Raw genomic sequence first — 18,639 nt, 5'->3', positions numbered from 1 at the left:
GGGCCAGTTTTATTTACCTGCTGACGCGGCAGGTTCGGCCGATCGCGGCCCCCACTGGGCCGGGACGGCGAACCGCGGCCAGTGGGGGCCGCGATCGGCCGAACCTGCCGCGTCAGCAGGTAAATAAAACTGGCCCGGCCCGCCAGGGTGTTTACCCTGGCGAGCCGCATGCCGAACGCTGCCGACCCCTGGACAAGATGATCACAACTATCCCTTCTGGCACTGGAATCTATGAATCTATAAAATCCCTAAGTAACCTTGCACATATTTTCTATCTTAATCACATGTCATATTTCACCTGTGCTTATCTCATCACAAGGAAATTCTGAAGGAGGAAGGGAATTTGTTACTGATTTAAAGAACCATAACAAGTAACAGAGATAAACAGCACTACATGCCATAAAAACAGGAACACATGGATCCTGTCACCAATTCCAATTATTATATACACAACAAAGAACGGTTGCTTCCAAAAGCAGCAGAACAACTAAATTGTATATAAAGGTGCTAATAAATATATTTCCAAGTAGAAAAAATATTAAAAATATTCCCTGCTTCCAAAAACATTCAAAAGAAAAGTCTTAAGATATAACTACAGCATCCAACTCACCTGTTACCAGCTCTTCAGAAAGGAATAATACGGAGTTCTGCATTACTGGATAATACAGTTCAACACTGCCAGGTGACAGTTAATGGATAGTCAGAGACACAGTAACCTTTGATACCAGAATTCAGGATTTCCTGCTGGTCAGCACAAGCAGATGCAGTCAATTCCCTCTCTCCCCCACTCCATCTCCTTAAATAAGCTTGGTCTTTCAAGAAAGACACATTATTTGGAAATATGTAATGAATGCTTTGTAGGGCTAGAAAGGGTAGTTAGGCACAGTACCTGGAACCCCCTTGTCCATTTTAGGTAACAGAACTGGTCATCAGAGGTGGAGTGAGCAATACATATGTCCGTTTTTCATGTCCTAAGAGAAATGGGTACTGAAGTTATTGGGGCTTTGTAGTTTAGCCCTTGTATAAAGACCAGGCAATCTACATTACTGCGGATATTTTCCAGGAAAGTTTATTCTTGTACGGTAAAAGGTAAGAGTTGTTTCCCTCAGCACATTGTCTGCCTAAATTGTTGGAGTTAAAAATAAGGAAAACTACTGTGTGGAAATCCATCTCAGTCTCTTTCTTTGACTTTATTATGCATCCAAAGAAGTGGGCTGTAGTCCACGAAAGCTTATGCTCTAATAAATTTGTTAGTCTCTAAGGTGCCACAAGTACTCCTGTTCTTTTTATTATTACAGGTAGACTGAGCATGTGGTGGCCAGATTTACAGGTGTGGAAACCTTGTGTCAAGATTGGTGTGGAAACTGTAATTGAGAATTTTCTGACTTTTTGCTTTTAAATTCTAAACCTTAACTTTGAATCAATATTTTTTCACTGTTGCTTACCTTGTTTTGTTTTAAAATCTGTTGCACCATCACAGGTACATAAAGAAAGAACACTTTCATGTGCTTGTGTAGTACAGTGGTTGGTATTACAGTGAGGCTTTGCTCCACAGACTCAGTGACACGTTTGCAGTTCTCTTTGACACTCTTGCCAAACTACACTATGTTATTGCAGATTCAGCAGTGAAGATCTACTTCTCTTACACGGTGGTTCTACTGCATAGCCAGTAATTATTCAGGCTCACTGTCACATACCATGGCCTTTTCATTTTTGCTGAGCCACAAACATTTCTCTGTTTGTTATGTATAACCAATCGGTTTGCAGTGAAACTTTCATTAAATACTTTGTGATTGTCTAGCACCTCTCATCAAAGGAGCACACAGTACATTACAGAAATGTGTGTTTATTCACCCCACTTCACAGATAGGGAAGTCAAGGTACAAATCGGTTAAGAGGCCACCCTATTGAACGCATCTCAGGGCTCAGCATAGGTCAAACGCAAAATGGAGTTTTGCCTTTTTAATGCATGGCTCCAGAATTTCATGCCAAATCTTCTGATTCCAAGTGCTTTGTTCCAACTAAATTAATGTTGCCTTTCACGTATACTGGAGCAATAACTTGGTTCAGCAAATCACATCCTAGATTTTTATTTCCAGCAGCACATTCTGCGGTTTCATTTCTAATACTAGAATTTATAAATCCCTGAAGTTGTTTTAATGTATCAATTTTATTGATAAGGAAAATAATTATATTTGTTGAATGCTCATCCTTTTAAAAAGCTGGATCTCACAATGACTCAAATCCAGTTTATCCAATTAACTTATTTCCAGTCACATTTAAGTAAGCCTTATTTACTTTTTAATATAAATCTGCTTCTGAAGAAGGAATAAGCACATAAGAACATAAGAATTGTCATACTGGGTCAGACCATCTAGCTAAATGTCCTGTCTTCTGACAGTGGCCAATGCTAGGTATCCCAGAGGGAATGAACAGAACAGGTAATCATCAAGTGATCCATCCCCTATCACCCATTCCTAGCTTCTGCCAAACAGAGCTAGGGACACCATCCCTGCCCATCCTGGCTAATAGCCATTGATGGACCTATCCTCCATGAACCTATCTAGTTCTTTTTTGAACCCTGTTATAGTCTTGGCCTTCACAACATCCTCTGGTAAGGAGTTCCACAAGTTGAATGTGTGTTGTGTGAAGAAATACTTCTTTTGTTTGTTTTAAACTTGCTGCCTATTAATTTCATTTGGTGACCCCTAGTTCTTGTGTTATGAGGAGTAAATAACACTTCCTTACTTACTTTCACCACACCAGACATAATTTTATAGACCTCTATCATATCCCCCCTTAGTCATCTCTTTTCCAGGCTGAAAAGTTCCAGTCTTATTAATCTCTCTTCATATGGCAGCCGTTCCATATGCCTAATCATTTTTGTTGCCCTTTTCTGAACCTTTTCCAATTCCAATATATCTTTTTTGAGATGAGACGACCACATCTGCATGCAGTATTCAAGCTGCAGGCATACCATGGATTTATATAAAGGCAATATGATATTTATTTTCTGTCTTATTATCTATTCCTTTCTTAATGATTCCCAACGTTCTGTTCTCTTTTTTGACTGCCGCTGCACATTGAGTGGATGTTTTCAGAGAACTATCCACAATGACTCCAAGATCTCTTTCTTGAGTGGTAACAGTTAATTTCGACCCCATCATTTTATATTTATAGTTGGGATTATGTTTTCCAATGTGCATTATTTTGCATTTATCAACACTGAATTTCATCTGCCATTTTGTTGCCCGGTCACTCAGTTTTGTGAGATCCTTTTGTACCTCTTCTCAGTCTGCTTGGGACTTAATTTGTGAAATGTGAAATTTTAATAGCCTGTTGATTTTAAAATGTGACAAAAAAGTAGACTTTTTTCAAAAAACAAACCAAAAACATTCATTTTTCTGACCCAGATGGCTTGGCTTATTTACTTTGCTCTAATTTGAGACAAACCTTGAGCATCTTCAGACTACAAAGGGATCAGAAATGGTCTTAGAATGACATGGGTCTTTCAACCTTAACTATGCAGTCAACATGACAGTGACTCCATTATCTATGCTTTTATGAGAAATGGATGCAAACAGATATTGTTTCCTCAGAATTATAGAAGACCTTGGAACCTTTTCAAAGTTATATTTATTCCTGGATAGAATTAAAGAAAACAAGTTTTTGTCACCAGGTGACAACTCCAAGACAACCAAATGCAAACCGGTTGTATTTGGTGTTTGAACTGTCTTTTTACTGAGAAGTCTTATTTTATTATCACATCCAAAGTTAAGAGCCGCTGCACATGCACTTCAGTGCACACAGGCTTGGAAGAGACTCGGGACTCACATTTTTCAGTCTGGTGGATACTGCAGCCCGTGTGACATTTAAAGAGTTTTCTCTGTGGGAGGGAAGGGATTGTTTGGATTGCTTAGAACATGCTCTTGCTGGCTTATTCTCAGCATAGTGTTTGTATAGCTGGAGGTGGGGTAATTATTTCTCCTGGCAAACAAAGACAGTCTATATTTATTTGGTTTCTTTCTTCTTTTGACTGAAAACTACAATGGCTACTGGCTAGAAGACTAGTGATCTCTCTCTCTCCCCCTTCCTGTCATTCTCACATGTCTTCATAGTAGAGTTAAGAACTATAACTAAATCAGTCTTCTCATAGTTTGGTGGGTGCTTATGATCTAATGCTGAAAAATGTACCTCTTTCCCCCCATGCTTCACTCACCCACAAATACTGATGCATTTTATTCTCTCCCTTTCTGCAAGGAGTCTACTGAAGTATAAGATACGAGTCATTACCAGTAATCACATTGTTCCTGTCAGATAGTTGCAGACATTCTTGTCCAGTAATCCATTTGTCTCTGTTGCACTATGGCAGGAGTAGGTATAATATCATTTGCCACTACTCAGTGATAGTTCGAGTGCAACAAATATAATGGAGACAAGAGGCTAGATATTGTATGAAAACTGATTGACAAGTATCTTTTTGTACTTTTTTTTTTAACCTGGCTTTAATCTGCTGCTGTACAATACATGTCCCTGTAGTACCTTTTTCAACACTATGAACTAATCATCTTAGAATCTCCCATAACTATTCTCTGTGCTCTTTTTTTGTCCCGTTATTAATCTCTTTATGCATATAATCTTGTTCTTCCCTTCCCAGCTCATCTTTCATCAGGGAAATGTTCTTTACTATTCAAACTCTATGTATCTATCAGGTAGTGAACGCTCCTATTCCTACAGTTCCCTTCTCTGCTTTTTAATTTAAAAAGACACCTGTGTTTCTTTGTGATGCATAACATCATATGTCAAGTTACTTTGTTAACTATCATAGATGTAAATACTCTAGAGAATATCAAATAGCCCCCTTTCTTGTTTTCAGTGCATATTAGCTGTAAAAGCAGATGTGAGAAATATGACAATATATTTGGGAGATATTATTGAATTAGTTTTAAGGAGTCCATTGTATTAAATGAAAAGTTTATATATTATTTTGGGCCTAGATGAACAAAGATTATATTGAACAATGTGGCAAACAAGAATGAACTTTTGGGACAATACGTGTGAAGTGGATTCCCTGGGAAATATCTAGGGGGATATGTAGATTCTCCATGCCCCGTCACCTCCAATTATGCAACAGCCCAGCCACTTGAAGCAATGCCCTTTGGAGAGGGTAGTTGTCTGCTGATTACCTGTTCCCAAGATCAAAGGTCCAAACTGTCCAAAGGATGGCCCCCCAGATTCATGGGGTGCTTGTTCTGAGCTACAGCTGTTATGAACTTGTAACTACAGAAAAAAACCTTTTTGCCATTTGAAGGACTGATCACCTCCTGTAACCCTCATAAAAGCTGGGGGTGATCTCTGGTAAGCTTATTAGCATGTGTGTAATGCTTTCACCTTAAAAATAAATGTGCTGGCTGAGAATGGGTTGTCTGGTAATTTAAGTGGGAGTTACATTTTATAGCTTTTTGAGCAGAGAGAAAAGCTAGCCTGCTTAGGCAGTCTGATTTGCTGGGAAACTCACAGTATAGGCACGGAACTCTGCAGCCTGAAAACCCCCTGGTCAGGCGGGAGAAAGACATGGGTCTTCTCCCAAGCCAGGTGATGGCTGAGGAGCTGGGAGACTAAAAGTGGGTGCCATTTCTGGACAGCTGCAGTTGACCTGAACTGTGAACGCAGATATCCATTTTCACCTAAGGATATACTATATTATCTGTTGGTTTATGGCCCCAGTCCAGAAAAGCACTTACACATAACTTTATGCATGTGAGTAGGCCCACTGAAGACAATAGGCCTACTCATGTGCTTAAAGTTATGCACATGCTTTAATGTGCTGCTGGATAACAGGATATTCCTGGAACATGACACATTCTATTTTTGATGTTGCTGGTTATATTTAAAAACAGTTTTAGTTTTTCTAAAGTACTTTTAAAATAACCAACATATTTTCTTGTCAGCACCTAGCATTATTTAGCATGTGCATTTCTTTCTATTAGAAAAAGCCACTGTCTGCTTGAAATGCAACAAGTCTGGTCTGAAAACAATCAAGTGAAAGTCTTTTTTTAAAGAAACAAAACAACCATGGATACAAATTGTTAATGTCATTCGTAACTTCATGCTGCTGGTTGCTTTGCAAAACAAAGAAGTTTAATACAAAGGATCCCTGAGGCTGTTGAGATGCCAACTCTAAAATATGGTAATATTGTCTATATTTTGATATTGGTTTGCTAGGAAAATCCCTTTTAGATGATGGCTTTGGCAGAACAATGACACAATAATTTGTAGCAAACTATCTCCTGGTATGAGGAAAAATGAATGTCTGTGTAACAGGTAATGAGATTAAACGAGAACACAGGGACTTCCTTGAAACAAAAAATCAAAATGTCACCATGAAGTGTCAGAAGAAATTCAGGGAGTACAGATTTACAGCGGATTTCATGTCAAAAAGCAGCTTTTAAATTTAAACAGTTTGAGGATTAATAAAGTCTGGGACAACAAGTTGTGACTATATCCATATAGTTTATATTCTGACAGATTTTTAAAGCTGACAGTAATGCCTTTGGGCTAGGGTGGGGAACTCTCAGCAGATACAACTAAATCTTACTTGTTAAATGAGTTGATAAATCACCCAGCTAGCACAATTGAGCTGAAGGTTTCATTTATGCTGTAGCTCTCTCTTCTCCCCCACCTCCACCCCCACCCCCACCCCCACCCTCCTTCACACACACATTCAAAGGGGGAAAAAACTGACCATTTAAAAATATGAAGTTCTGCCATTTCTAACAAAAAATACCTACATCTATCTTTATATATTATGACAGTAGAAGATTAAACCACATATAAATAATTAAAACATATAGTATGGTTAGAACTACTGATCATGTGACAATCATATCTATAGACCAGGGGTTCTCAAACTGGGGGTTGTGACCCCTCAGGGGGGTCATGAGATTATTACCTGAGGTTCGTGAGCTGTTAGCCTCCACCCCAAACCCTGCTTCGCCTCCAGCATTTATAATAGTGTTAAATATGTTTAAAAAAATTATAAGGGGGGGGTCGCACTCAGAGGCTTGCTATGTTAAAGGGGTCACCAATACAAAAGTTTGAGAACTACTGCTACAGACAACTTTTCCAGTTCCCACTGTTGTTCAGCTGATCACAACTGGAGTCAAAGGAAGATAAAATATCATATTGTGTGATGGCATAATGCTTTTGCTCTGACAATGTTTGAATCAATCAATTGAGTTTAAAAGAAAACTAATTTGTGTAAGCTCCTTTCTTTCTTTATTCAGGTTTTTTTTACAGAACGTCAAGAATAATTACTATAAAAAAACACCGTAAATTTAGTACCATATGCAATATCTTTCCTCCTCCTCAAAAAAGGTGATAGGATTTTATTTTTAAGAAATCAATTATTTGGGCTTATGTAATGTCAGCCATATATAAAAAGGAAAATAAAACAGCTTTATTTTCTTAAAAACACTACTCCGTGCATTATAAGCCAAGCCCTACAAAATTTTCTTAGACAAAATTCCCACTAAGTATAAGCACTTAAGTTTAAATTTGAAAGAGACATTACCTGTACAATACAGTGCAGATGAAGATATGAATTTTGGCAATAAATATCCAAATTGCATTACATTAACATTTTGGAAGATATTATCCTTTTGATATACAGAGAATAGTATGAAGCACATAAATCCTTGTATCGTTAGGAAAATATATATCCCTTCTTAGTCAGTGGAGTATTTGCATTACTGAATCTTCCACTTAATGGTAAAGTTTGAAAAGCACTTCCAATTTTTTTGCATCCACAATACAGAGCACACAATTTGAATATTTTTTTTCACATAACCACAAGTTCCCAAGTTGCATATGATAACTGGGTAACTATATACCTAACTTCTTTATTTGCATATGCCAATAATCCTTTTGGCACAAAAATATGAGTTTTGCACATGTAAATGGATACATGCATCCAAAATCAGAGGCTCTCTATATCTTCAGTTATATATCAAGTTATTTGAGAATGTGTAGGCTAAGTATAGTGGGGAATCAGATATTTAAAAGACCTCGTATCGCATTTCACTGATCCTGTACATAATCAGGGAACTGTTAGTATACAGTTTTTCCTAAGCAGTCATTAAATATTAGCGAAAGGATTTTCAAAGGCACTTGAAGACATCAAATGTCCACCTTGCACTGGGTTTCAGTGGATCTTAGGTGCCTAACTCCGAACATCCCAGCCTAGGCACAGAAATCCAGATACATTTCTGGCTTTCAGTTCTTTTACTGCTTTTCATTTCTGTGGATGATAATGGAATTGCCTGATGAACATCAAGAAGTCAAGTAACGCAATGGAGTTCCATGTCTGGATACCATTTATAATATGAGCTGATACAAAGCATTAAAAAAAAAGCAAATGAATATTACTTACTTTGGAATGCTCTCCTAGGAAGTTAGCCAGATGTCTGTTGCTACAGTAGATTGGAATTCTGGCCTTAGGAAAGAAGGGAAGGTAATTATCTCTCAAAGTAGTAGCTCTTACTGATTCTGTTTTGACTTTACTCTTTTGAGTCTGGCATTGAGCCAGTCTGTCTGTCTGTCTCTGTTATGTGTTTTACTTTACTCAATGGATAATCTTGGCTGTTTTATGAAAATCCAGGTATCAGAAGGAAGATTAGAATTTTCTCCCATCATTGATTTCAACAATTTCATAGGAGCTCATTTTGAGGACTTTTTTTTTTTTTTTTTTTCTTAACTGAGCCCTTCTGTGAAGTAAGAACTACAGCTTCTTGGACTCTGCATATCAGGATGAGCCACATTAAACCCCTTCTTTTCAGGGCAATAACTTAGTACAGATTATAAAAATTCTCTGTGCTATTCACTGATATATGAGAGAGAATTTTTTTTGCCTCAGAAACAAATGTGTTTGTGTTTTGAAGCTTTTTAAATTACAGAGGGAATGACATTCTCAGATTTCTCTCCTGAAATCTAAGCAGAGAAGAAAACAGTGGGTTGATAGTCTTCTCTGATGTAGAACTCCAAGCACCAGAGCTGTAGTAAGAAAAATTATGTGCACTGTCAGGATGTATGTGCGGCAACCTTACTTTCAAAGGTCATGGAAATCTAGGAATCTCTTGGATACAATCAACATTTCACTCCCATAACAAAGTCTCCCTTTAATCTTAGGCTCTCCTTACCTTTTGCTTCATTCAATGTTTTAGCTTTGTTCAATTTTATGCTACTCTTCTGTTTGGTACATATGGAAACCAACACTGGGAATAAAATAAATGTAATGATTTGCTATGCATATAAATTCACACACACAAGAGGCATATTTCAGGCTTTTATGCCTACTCTCTGAAAGCTTAGCACTGAGACATATTTTGATTTATAGCTTAGAAAAAGCCAGCAGAGCTAACCAGTCCAGTATACTTGGATGTTATACTTAAAGTATGTTTGACAAGTGGGAGGGATGATGGGAAAGTTGTTTTATTCATGGAAATATGCATCTCCTGTTCATGCAGTTTCCTTCTGGAGACACACCAATTTCAGAAGCCCAGATAGGTAATCACATGGGATTTTTTTGCCCCCTCTCTCCCCGCCACCCCAATTTTTTTTTACATGGGCATCATCAGTCATGTTTTAGATAGAAAATGACCAAATCAGCTTAGACAGCTGATTTAAGAAACATAGTTTCATTCAATATAAACGTGTATGGAAATAGTTTTTTTTTTTTTTCTAATTATGGTACACTGTGTTAAGAAGGCAATGTTTTAAAATATTGGATCAGCTCATCAGTGTAAATCAGCACAGCTTCACTGAAGAGATGAAAGTTAAGGGAATTATGCCACACAATGCAGGTAATGAGGGGCATATAAATAATTATGATGTTACACCAGATGAGGATTTGGCCTTTTATCTTTATAATGCTTTATAATATCTTTATAATACTTATAGTATTATAAAGATACATTTAATGGACTTCTATATAGATAAATTTAGTAGATATCAAAGTAGTTAACACTGTAGCTTTTGATCTAATATGGACTGAAGTTCTGAGCATGTTGTAAACGATATTTATTTGATAGGTTCTTTGGAGAAGGTTGAGGTTATGTTTCTGAAAAGGGGGAGTTAAGGGGCTGTTTTGCTGTGTGACAAAGTTCCTCCTTTATCTTGGTGGGTCCTGCGCCTATTGGCAGATTTTCTTGCCTCAGAGATTCACCATGTGGGTTGGGGAACAGCCCAGAGACCTTCCCCTCTGAAAGAACCCACAGTCCAGAACAATTGGGAGGTTTGGGGGGAACCCGGGCCCACCCTCTACTCCGGGTTCCAGTCCAGGGCCCTGTGGACTGCAGCTGTCTATAGTGCCTCCTGTAACAGCTGCATGACAGCTACAACTCCCTGGGCTACTTCCCCCTGGCCTCCTCCAAACACCTTCCTTATTCTCACCACAGGACCTTCCTCCTGGTGTCTGATAACATTTGTGCTCCTCAGTCCTCCAGCAGCACACCCTTACCCTCTCAGCTCCTTGCGCCTTTTGCTCCCAGCTCCTCACACTCGCACCATAAACTGAAGTGAGCTCCTTTTAAAACCCAGGTGCCCTGATTAGCCTGCCTTAATTGATTCTAGCAGCTTCTTCTTAATTGGCTCCAGTTGTCCTAATTAGCCTGTCTGCCTTAACTGGTTCTAGCAGGTTCCTGCTTACTCTAGTGCAGCCCCTGCTCAGGTCGCTCAGGGAACAGAAAACTACTCATTCAGTGACCAGTATATTTGCCCTCTACCAGACTCCTGTACCCCACTGGTCTGGGTCTGTCACATATCCTTCCCCCCTGCTCAATGCCAAGGTGTTGGGCAGCTTGGGACGCCAGACAGTGCACATGTGACAAGCCATCGGCGTTGCCATGACGGCTCCCTGCTCTGTGTTGCACACGGAACTGGAAAGGTTGAAGAGATAAGAACCATCTGGTCACCTTTGTGTTCCTCTCCTTGTTCCTCTGCATCCATAGAAGAGGGGCATGGTCAGTCACAAGGACAAATCTGCGCCCGAGCAGGTAGTAACGCAATGTTTCCCTGGCCCATTTTACAGCGAGGCATTCTCTCTCCACCACTGCATATTTTTGTTCCCTTGGAAGGAATTTCCGACTGAGGTATAGAATTGGGTGTTCCTCCTCCCCGACCATCTGTGATAGAACGATCCCCAACCCTACTTCCAATGCATCCATCTGCAGGATAAACTCCTTGGTGAAATCAGAGGCTATCAGTACAGGGTTACTGCAGAGGGCAGTCCGTAGGTCTGTGAATGCTTCCTCTGCTGCGTCAGACCATCTCACCAGATCAGGTCCACGGGCTTTGACTAGGTCTGTCAGGGGACTTGCCCTTGTGGCAAAGTGGGGGATAAATCGTCCGTAATACCCCACCACACCTAGGAATGCCCGGACTTGTTTCTTGCGACTTGGTCGGGGCCAAGTTTGGATGGCCTCTAACTTGTTCACTTGGGATTTTACCAGACCTTTTCCCATAATGTAGCCAAGATATTTGGCCTTGTAAACCCTACAGCGCACTTGGCAGGGTTTGTTGTAAGGCCAGCTCACCTGAAGGTATCGAGGACTGCCTCCACCTTCTCCAGGTGGGTTTCCCAGTCTGGGGCATGAATGACCACATCGTCCAAGTAGGCAGCAGCATAACTGTTATGCGGGCATAATAGCTTGTCCATGAGGTGCTGGAAGGTAGCTGGGGCCCCATGTAGTCCAAAAGGGAGGATAGTATATTGAAAAAGACCCTCTGGTGTAGAGAACGCAGTCTTTTCCTTTGTGTCTTCTGCAAGGGGAATCTGCCAGTACCCCTTTGTCACGTCTAGGGTAGTCAAGTACCGGGCATTACCCAGATGGTCCACTAGCTCATCTATGCGAGGTTTGGGGTACGCGTCAAACTGGGATACTTCGTTTAGTCGCCGGAAGTCGTTGCAAAATCTTGTGGTGCCATCAGGTTTGGGCACCAGCACGATTGGGCTGGACCACTGACTGTGGGATTCTTCAATGATCCCCAACTCCAGCATTTTTTTTACTTCTGCTTTTATTTCCTCCCTTTTTGCCGCTGGCACCCGATAGGGCCTCATTGTTACTCTGGCCCCAGGGTTCGTGACGATGTGGTGATATGTCTCGGTTGTTCGACCCGGTTTTGTCGAGAACACATCTTGCTTCCGGAAGATCATCTCAGACACCTCATTCTTCTGGTCTGATGTTAAATTGGGAGACACTCTCACCTGTTTGGAAGGCTTGTTTTCCTGGGTTAGGTCTTTTTGGACCGTTGTGCATGCCTCTTGTGCATGCCAGGGTTTCAGAAGGTTAACGTGATAAATCTGTTCTTGTTTTCTGCGTCCTGGCTGCCGCACCTTCCCCCACGGGTTCAATCATCTCATAGGACCCCTGCCATTGGGCCAGAAGCTTGCTTTCTGCCGTGGGTACCAACACCATAACCCGATCCCCTGAGCAAGACTTAATACAGCGTTCTGGTGATTTTGAGGTACTAGGATCTGCTGTACCTTCTGCCCCTATACTGGTGCAACCCGGTATAAGAGATCCTTCTTCATTATGAAGTAGGGTCCTGGGTCCCTGGGTTTTCCCTTCCACGGGGACCCCATCTATTTCAGTGACCTCCTTCCTAATGTTGTCGTACCTTGGGCTTCTGCCTGGTCCCATCCAAAAGTTCCTCTCCTGGGGTTAATCTGCCCAAGATCTAGGGGCCCAGTCTCTGTTGCCTCTACTGGTTCAGAAGCATTAGGGTGGGGGTCAGACTCAGGTGCTTCTCCCTCCTGTGTGGCTTCCTTTTCAGCTGTGCGGGTCCACCTACCTACAAGAGTGACCCTTTGGCTTTGGGTCAGTATTCGGGTTTCCAAGGCCTTAGCTGTCCTTCTTTCCCTTTTTGTCTTTCTACACTGTCTGGGAGTGGAGAACAAATCTGGGGATATTTCAGAGAAGATTGGGGGTTGACAGTCTGCTGTGGATGCCTCACCAATTTTAGGGTCCCCATCTTTCTCCAATCCCCCTATTGGGAGTAAGTTTCCAAACCCTGGGAAGTCCCTCCCTATGAGCACCGGGTATGGAAGTTTAGGGACTACACCTGCTGCTACCTCAGGTAGCAAAATTGGATCTCGATTTTTACTGGGTTGGTGGGGTAGTAACTAACTGTCCCATGGACACATGTTATCCCCGTACGTTTAGCCTGCAGCAGCTGACTGCACTTCACGAGCTTCCCTGAGATAAGCGTGATAGCACTCCCTGAATCAACCAGTGCCGTGGTCTCTACCCCATTTAGTTTCACTGGTCTGGTATACATATGTGGGGTTAGTGAGACCCCCACAAGGTGGATTAGGGAGCATGGATCTGTCCAGTTCCCCAGGTTACACTGCCTAGGCTCCTCAGCATTGGGACACTGTGCAGCTATGTGTCCCCACTCCCCGCAGGCATAACATCTGTATGGAGCCCTAGGCATTCCCCGGTCTCTTGGTTTGGGCAGTCTAACATCACAATCCTCTTCTCCCTCAGTGCTCCGACTCTTTGTGGCCTCTGATGGACCTTCAGCCTCTCTCTTTTTCCACCTGGGCCCTCCTGGTGGCCCAGTCACCCGAACTTTAGGGCTTGGTGCTGCTAGTTTAACCCGGTGTGCCTCTTCCTTAACTGGTCGGGTCAGCTCCCTCGCTGTCCTTCACCTCTCTACCAGGGCGACAACCTCGTCATAGGTGGAGGGTTCGTTCTGGCTTACCCAGGCACGAAGGTCTGGTGGTAGTCCCCTGATGTATTGGTCAATGACCAGAACTGCTAGTATCTCTTCCGGACTCCGGGACTCTGTTTGCAACCACTTTCGTGCGAGATGGATGAGGTCATACAATTGGGACCGCGGGGTTTTGTCTTCCTGGTACTGCTGGGCCCGCACTGCTGTCGTTACCCCAGATCTGGCCAGGATCTCTGCTTTCAGCTGGGGGTAGTCTGCTGAAGCCTCTTCAGGCAGATCATGGTAGGCCTTCTGGACCTCCCCACACAGGAATGGGGCAAGGATGCCAGACCACTGATCTCGAGGCCAGGCCTCCCGTAGGGCTGTCCTCTCAAAGGCCAGAAGGTATGCCTCTACATCATCCTCCCGTGTCATTTTCTGCAGCTAATGGCTGGCTTGTATGAGCCGCGTCCCATCATGGCGGCAATTCAGCTCTGTAAGGGATTTTACCTGGTTTACCAGTTCCCGCAACATATCTCGGTCTTGAACAGCCTGGTGCATCAGCAGGTGATTAGTCTCTTGCTGCAGCCGTACTGCCTCCTGTTGGGCGGCTGCCTGGACACGGGTAGCCTCCTGCTGGGCCGCCGTAGCTTGTATCAGTGCCCGCGCTACGTCATCCATTGTGGTGAAAAAAATAAACCCTCTCCTTTTGTTTTTGTTTTGTTTTGTTTTGTTTTTAAATCACCCTTCTTCTTCTGCCGCACTGTGCACCTCAAGATCCCACTCCTGACACCAGTGTGACAAAGTTCCTCCTCTATCTTGGTGGGTCCTACACTTATTGGCGGATTTTCTTGCCTCAAAGATTCACCATGTGGGTTGGGGAACAGCCCAGAGAACCTACAGTCCAGGTCAATTGGGAGGTTTGCGGGGAACCCTAGCCTGCCCTCTACTCCAGGTTCCAGCCCAGGGCCCTGTGGACTGCAGCTATCTATAGTGCCTCCTGTAACAGCTGCATGACAGCTACAACTCCCTGGGCTACTTCCCCATGGCCTCCTCCAAACACCTTCCTTATTCTCACCACAGGACCTTCCTCCTGGTGTCTAATAACTCTTGTGCTCCTTAGTCCTCCAGCAGCACACCCTCTCCCTCTCCCTCTCAGCTCCTTGCGCCTCTTGCTCCCAGCTCCTCACACTTGCATCACAAACTGAAGTGAGCTCCTTTTAAAACCCAGGTGCCCTGATTAACCTGCCTTAATTGATTCTAGCAGCTTCTTCTTAATTGGCTCCAGTTGTCCTAATTAGCCTGCCTGCCTTAACTGGTTCTAGCAGGTTCCTGCTTACTCTAGTGCAGCCCCTGCTGTGGTCACTCAAGGAACAAAAAACTACTCATCCAGTGACCAGTGTATTTGCCCTCTACTAGACTTCTGTACCCCACTGGTCTGGGTCTGTCACAGCTGCTTTGATTTATTGGCTGGTTAAGTCAATTCATCTTTTGTGTATGATTACTTTTCAGTGTTGGGTGGTGTTTATATTTGCAATTGTAAGTTCAATGGATTGTTAGGGCACCTGTAGCTTTTAAACATTATTTTAAATCTAAATAGGTAAATAAATATAAGCAAGAAAATTCTGTAGTTTCCTTTTGCAGTAGTAGACAATACTGATTTAAATCTCCCTCCAGACTCGGTAGTGTGATTCTCATTCCAACCACTCCTTGTGTCGAAATTATTATTCTGAAAGGTTTGTGTGCTAGCTCCCTCCTCCACTGCAATCCATAGTTGTCTCTTTGTAAATTGCTTGCTAAATTCCAGGGCAGAGATTTTCAAAGGGATCTAAGAGAGTTAAGTGTCAAACTACCATTGAAAGTCAATAAGCATTGGGGTTAGCTTTTCAAATGCCTCTAAGCAATTTAGGAGCACAGGGTCCCATTGATTTTCCTAAATTATTTAGGCACTTTTGAGTGCCTAAATTTCTTCTGCCCCTTTGAAAATCTCATTTAACTTGTGATGTAGATTATGTTTCTGTGTAAAAGAGTAAGAACCATCCATTAGTAAATGGACTGTGCAGATTTTGAGTCAGGGTGTGACTATTCACTGATGTTCATAGTGGCAATTCATAATCATTCATAATAACAATGAATAGTAACTGGATCAGGGAAAAACTGACTTTATAGCCTGGTATTTAGGCACTTACCACCTGGGATGTGAGTTCAAGTTCCTTCTCTAACGAATGTTTAATTATGTATATATAGAGAGACCTGCCCCAAAATAACCCATAGCCCAATGGCCATGAAATCTTCTGCAATGTGGGAAACCCATGTTTAAATCCTTACTCCACATCAAGCCAAAAGGGAAAATTGATCCCTGGCCTCCTACCTGCCAGGAGACTGCCCTACTGGGTTAAAGGTTGTAAGGGAGGCCCTGTCTCCTCCTCGGCCATGGCAATATTTCATGTCAAATTATATATGTTTTCTTCAACCAAAAACAGATCTTCTCAACTCTCTCTCTTTTTTCACAATTTTTGGATTTAAGAACATATGAATGGACAAACTGGATCAGACCAATGTTCCATCTAGCCCAGTATTCTGTTTTCCTACAGTGGCCAGTGCCAGGTATTTCAGAGGAAGTGAACAGAATAGATCAATTTATTGAGTGATCCATCCCTGTCACCCAGTCCCAGCTTCTAGCAGTCAGAGGTTTAAGGATGCTCAAGAGCATAGACGCCAACTCTGTGGGTGCGCCACCGGCAGCCAAGCTCCCCTCCCACCCCCACTCCTGCCCACTGGCAGCCCATGATGATCAACTCCTTCCCCTCCCTCCCAGTGCCTCCTGCATGCCACAGAACAGCTGTACCACAGTGTGTAGGAGATGCTGGGAGGGAGGGGGAAGAGCAGGGATGGGGTGCACTCAGGGGAGGGGGCAGAAAGAGGCAGGTCAGGGCAGGGGTGGGAAGAGGAAGAGCGGGGTGGGGTCTTGGGGGGAAGGGGTGGAGTTGGGGCAGGGCCTGGGGATGAGCAGGTGTTGAGCACCCCCAGGGAAAATTAGAAGCTGGCACCTGTGCTCAAGAGCATGGGATTGCATGCCCTGACCATCTTGGCTAATATATCCATCAATGGCTATCCTCCATGAACATATCTAATTCTTTTTTGAACCCCATTATTCTTTTGGCCTTCACAATAACCTCTGGCAAAGATTTCCACAATTTGACTATTCATTATGTGAAGTAGTACTTCCTTTTGTTTGTTTTAAACCTGCTGCCTATTAATTTCCTTGGGTGGTTCCTGGTTCATGGGTTAAGTGAAGAAGTAAAAAAAAACCACTTCCTTATTCACTTTCTGTACAACACTCGTGATTTTATAGATCTCTATCATATCCTCCCTTAGTCATCTCTTTTCCAGGTTAAACAGTCCCAGTTTTTTTTCTCTCTCCTCATATGGAAGTTGTTCCACCCCTACTCTTCTTTGTTACCCTTCACTGTACTTTTTCCAATTCTAATATATCTTTTTTGAGATGGAGTGACCAGAACTGCATCCAGTATTCAAGGTGTGGGTGTACCATGGGTTTATATAGTAGCATTATGATATTTTCTGTCATATTATCTAGCCCTTTCCTAATAGTTCCTAGCATTGTTAGCTTTTTTGACTGCTTCTGCTGCACATAGAGAAGATGTTTTCAGAGAATTGTCCATGATGACTCTAAGATCTCTTTCTTGAGGGGTAACAGCTAATTTAGACCCCAACATTTTGTATGTGAGTTGGGATTATGTTTTCCAATGTGCCTTACTTTGCACTTACCAATATTGAATTCCATCTGCCATTTTGTTGTCCAGTCACTCAATTTAATTTTGTGAGATCCCTTTGTTACTCTCACAGTCTGCTTGGACTTAACTGTCTTGAGTAATTTCGTATTGTCTGCTAACTTTGCCACCTCACTCTTTACACTGTTTCCTTTATCATTTATGAATATGTTGAACAGGATTGGCCCCAGTTCAGATCCTTGGAGGACCCCATTATTTACCTCTTTCCTCTGTGAAAATTGATCATTTATTTCTACCCTTTGTTTCCTTTCTTTTAATCATGAGATCCATGAGAGGACCTTCCCTCTTATCCAATGACTATTTACTTTGCTTAAGAGCATTTGGTCAGGGACCTTGTCAAGGCATTCTGAAAGACCAAGTACACTATGTCCCTTGTCCACATGGTTGTTGATCCCCTTAAAGAATTTTAATAGACTGGTGAGACATGATTTCCCTTTACAAAAGACGTTTTGACTCTTCCACAAGAAATCACGTTTTTCTATATGTTTGATAATTCTGTTATTTACTATAGTTTCAACTATTTTGCTTTGTACTGAATTTAGGCTTACTGGCCTGTAATTGTCAAGATTACCTCTGGAGCCTTTTTTAAAAATTGGAATCTGCAATTTCATGTTTGAGTTCCTTCAGAACACTTGGTTGAATATCATCCAATACCATTTGGATCAACCTGAATTGATTTTTTTCTGGAACTGCCAGCAAACAAGAACAAAATAGTCATTCACTGAGCTCTAATTATAACTCTGGATATTCTTGTTATCCATACTTACATCCAATCCCTCTTTGAATCTTGCTAAATTCTTGACCTTAATAGCAACCTGTTCCAATGAGTTGCGGTCGTCTAAACGCTCATTATGTAAAGGAGTACCTCTTTTTAACAGTTGTGAATTTGCTCCCTGTCAATTTCATTGACTGTTCCTTATCCTTATGTTGTGAGGCAGGGAGAACAAATGCTTCTGAACTGCCTTCTTTGTAATGCTTGTCATTTGATACACTTTTATCATGAGGATATGACCTTGTTTCTTTGTGAAACCTGTTTCAGGCCAGACCCTCTTTGAGATTTCAAACTCATCTTCCCAGAGAACAAAATGTAAAGGACATTTCAGTTTCCAATAGACTT

This window comes from Trachemys scripta, chromosome 1 (assembly GCF_013100865.1).
Source record: "Trachemys scripta elegans isolate TJP31775 chromosome 1, CAS_Tse_1.0, whole genome shotgun sequence".
Taxonomy (NCBI): Eukaryota; Metazoa; Chordata; order Testudines; family Emydidae; genus Trachemys; species Trachemys scripta.
The sequence above is the reverse complement of the archived record's forward strand: the minus strand, read 5'-3'. Positions refer to the sequence as shown.